This window comes from Leptinotarsa decemlineata, unplaced genomic scaffold, assembly GCF_025532065.1.
Source record: "Leptinotarsa decemlineata unplaced genomic scaffold, Ldec_3_MD MMD2_P_RNA_scaffold_6, whole genome shotgun sequence".
NCBI classification, from domain to species: domain Eukaryota; kingdom Metazoa; phylum Arthropoda; class Insecta; order Coleoptera; family Chrysomelidae; genus Leptinotarsa; species Leptinotarsa decemlineata.
Window position 1 is genome coordinate 13,489,168 of NW_027412533.1, and position 4,100 is coordinate 13,493,267.

The 4,100-nt window shown below is 31.4% G+C and overlaps 1 non-coding gene across 1 annotated transcript; it reads right to left on the bottom strand.

The window, feature by feature from the left end:
• Positions 1-2,041: 2,041 nt before the first annotated feature.
• On the bottom strand, positions 2,042-2,148 carry LOC111518258 (U6 spliceosomal RNA). The gene has a single exon (XR_002723936.2). It is a non-coding gene; the product is annotated as a U6 spliceosomal RNA (small nuclear RNA).
• Between the last annotated feature and the right edge of the window lie 1,952 nt (positions 2,149-4,100).

A 4,100-nucleotide genomic window follows, 5' to 3' on the forward strand; every position in this document is an offset into this window, starting at 1 on the left:
TGAAGTCCTGTAATTCAGATGCTCAGGAGGGATCATATAGAACAATAAACTGCACATTCTAGAACCCCGTGGAACTAGGAAAACCACTATCTTATTCCGAAACATTTTGTTGCTAGTTCAATGGGAAACTAATTACCGTAACAACTAGAATTTCAATTAAATCTAGATAATTTTTTCACCGGGAACTAAATATATTTTTTTAATTCTTAATAATTTTGGAATGGAAGTAGCAAACCAAACAAACTACATATCGCTATCTTTTGTATTATATTTCGTAATATGTTGTTTGATAGAAAGAACTGACTAAACGAATTGGAGGCCATAAATCCGAAAGTCAGGTCGATATGAAACTGAAATTAAAGTGGATAGGTACACTAGTTTTGAGTCGGAGGTTGTACGTTCAAAGTTCCCAGGGTTCATGTTACCCATTATTTGTTACTATTGAGAACTTACGACTGATAGGTAAATGTCTGAAAGCTTTTCTCCGTATTTTTTGATCGTGGTCTGTAGGTAAGTCAAAAATAAATAAATTGAAAATTCAAAAAAAGTAGTCTTCGGCTCTTATTTCAATTTGTTGTGATTTCCTTCAAATTGAGGATAAATATATCACAGAAAGATTTGAATTTCATTAGTTCGGATTTCCATTGTCTAAAATGAATATATGAAATATCTAAAATAACAAATGAATTTAAAAAGAATAGCTGAAAATAAAAATTATATTAAGAAAAAAAACCCTGAAAATAAATAACAATGAAGCAAAAAAAATTTAAAATTGAACAAATGATATGAAAAATCAAAAATTGAAAGATTTTAAGCCAAGTTACTTCACGACGTTTCGATTGTTAGTATCCACAATCGTCTTCGGGTGATGATTTGTTTGTGTACCTGTAAGGAAATGGTAGCCAGATTTTATTGATGTTCATTGCCTCTTCTTTTCTATTGAAAATATCCTTGTGTTTTTGAATTTTTATTGCCTCTCTGTATACTCTTCTTGGATAGTAATTTTAAATTTTATCGAGTATTACTGTATCTTCGAAAGATATAATGTAATTGCGACAATTTCTCTTGTGTTCGGAGAGACGGATATCCACACTTCATTTCGTGGTTCCATTGTAGATCGACCCGCAGCTACAAGAAATCCAGTATACCCTGGGTGTTGCTGAAGGTTCTCTGAAGTATGGTTTGAAACAGATTGTGATTGTAATTTTTATAAATATAGACAATTCCAATCCAATACGTCTACCCACCTTATTATTTCTCAATATCCCTTTTTATCATTGAGAAAGGGAAGTATTGGATCTACTAATATCAATTACATTATAAATATATGATATTCCAACCCCAATCGTTGTCTATTGTGTGATCGATAATAACAATTATTATATTTTTCAATGATAGTTCAAGATACTGTTCTACACTCCCCAGGCCCGTCTTCGTAGTGGTGTTCTTTTAAAGACTAAGGCTATAGCAGGTGGTAACTCGGCCCTGTCCACGTTACAAAATAGTATTATGGATTCGTGGCGTATCCTTAATTTCACTTTTGAACGTGTTCCAACTTGCTGATAGAATTTTCGAAAGTGATACCGGAAGGAAAAACAACAGTGATTTCCATACACGTCTATTATCATAATATGGATTGAAATACTGATTTTTTTGTGAAAATTCGAAAATCTTTTGCACCACCCAGCCAGTTGATGAAATGTATCTACTTGTATACATTGAAATAATGTTTGACAGCATATACCCCACGAAATAATCCAAAATTTTGATGTTGATGAAAATTAGACAAAAAATTAGCCTAAAGCCCTAAAACTTGTAGGATTTCCACTACTAAGTCGGGGGAATATTTGATTCAAATTTTCATATATTTATCCAAAATAAGTACCAAGTTCGAATTGAAAGGGGCTTTTTTTTAATTTAAAGAACATTGCATCAATCGCTAGGGTTATAAGCAACGGCATAATACAAGTGATTCAATTAGTATATGACATTTAAAATTAATTCATATATGTTGAAAAATGTGTATATCTTTGAGGAAAGCAGAAATGTGGAACGCTTCACGATATTGCGTATCATTCTTGTGCAGGGCCCATGCTAATCTTCTCTGTATCGTTTCAATTTTAGTTTATGTACCGCCGAAGCGAGTACGGGCATATTTTTTGAAGAGGTTAATTTTTTGAAAAAGAAAAGGTTTTGACTTTCTACTTCTCCATCTTGATACAAAAAATTTGGGAATCTTCCAAAGAAAGGAAGGAAGCAATCAATTTCTAAAAAATAACTCTATTCAAAGATGTATAGATCATGCAGAGAAGTAAATTGAAACTGGAAGCCTTCTCAAAATTGCTATGTCTTTCAATACTGACTGCTGATGTCACTATTTTAAAATTTTGCATGTCTAAATTTTTTTATTGCTCATTCAAAATAGTTTTTGTGAAATGCCACATTTTTATTCACCTTAGATTATTTGAGATGATCTGTATATTGAAGAAATGTGTAATAATGACCTTTCAGCTTTGTGGGAGTATAAATATGAAATATTGATGTGGTAACATGGTAACAGGTATGAACTAGTATATTCACTGCTTGCTGTCTCGTTGAGTATGGTTTGATAAAGAGGTTTGATTTACTTTGATTTGCTTTGATTTCTGTATTTAGCATTCTGAATGGTGAAAATGACTCATTTAGGCTTTTTGGAGTGCTGCAAATATTGAGAAAACCACATTGGTAGAGATCCAAAACCATACTGGTAATGGAATTTTACGATTCTTACTTTGATTGGTAAATCAAGTAACTTTGATAATCATTTTCTCGAATGATTTTTCATTCTTCTTTATAAGAACTTGTAGATTTCTGAAAATTCACGTTTATTATTTGCAATTCGAATGGCCATGCTTCAGTAATACTAATCTTCGACGCATATATTTGTTCAATTTTAATTCCAATATAGACAATTGTTCAATTATAATTCCAATATCGACAATTTCACTCTTGTCATCAAATAATTTGTGATAATATTCATTCCACTTCATAAATTCACTAGCGACCCGCTCGGCTTTACACATGGAGCAGAGCCTACATATTTTTCTGTCACAGGGTTGCATCTTGCATCAGCTTGCCACTAATAATAATGACTTTTGATAGAATTCTCACAAACGGAAGTATGTTGATAACATCAATTTCAATTTTGAAATAGTACAGACATACCTACCTAAATACAGTGTCACCAATAAAGTCCGCATCAAATGGGAAACTTTTTTATTCGTCGTTTTATGTGAAATTTGATTTTGGTAGTAGATTTTGCTTAAGAAATGATGTCAAATGGCGTCTACAGAATAGGTCACGTGATTTCCTTAACCTGTCAAAATTGACATTTAAAAAAAGAAACATCGAGAAATGACAATATTCTTCAAAATATCCAAAAATATCAAAGGATAAAAACATTTTCTTTTGTAATTTTATACCCACACACCAAGTTTCAAACCCATAATGAATATTTTATATTTTCACTATTTTTCCGCATTCCTGCTTTTTCTACTTATCAAAATTTAAGCACACCTGTACTAAATCATTTATTCTAACTAAACTCGTTACCGAATTTCTTTTTTTGTAATATAATAATATTTTGAGAGCCTCTTTGATGTTAAAAACAAATTTTGAAAAATAAAAGTTGTCAAACTTGATGCAAAGTTCATCTAGTTTCAACGGGGCTTTCCAAACTATACAGTACTTGAGTTTTTTTATGAGCAAATGGCCTCACAATATGAATTAGAACAAAACGGAACATTAGGAAACAATATCTTAGAGTGTTCATTGTTTTTTTAACAAAAAATACAGTGGAATTTAATCTTAATTAAAAGGAACTGAAAATAAACATGTACCTATACCTAATAGCAAAAAACACGAAAAAAAGGCTCACGACATTAAATACACTACATTTCTGTATGTCTTCCATCGCGTTCCATGCAGATAATTGTCCTTCTTGATTCATCTTTTATTGAATTGCTGATACTCACAGGGTTTATGTTTAAAATAGAGTTTCTAATAACAGTTTCTAGGTGATTCACGTCACGAAAAGGTCTTTGTTTATAAACGATTTGTTT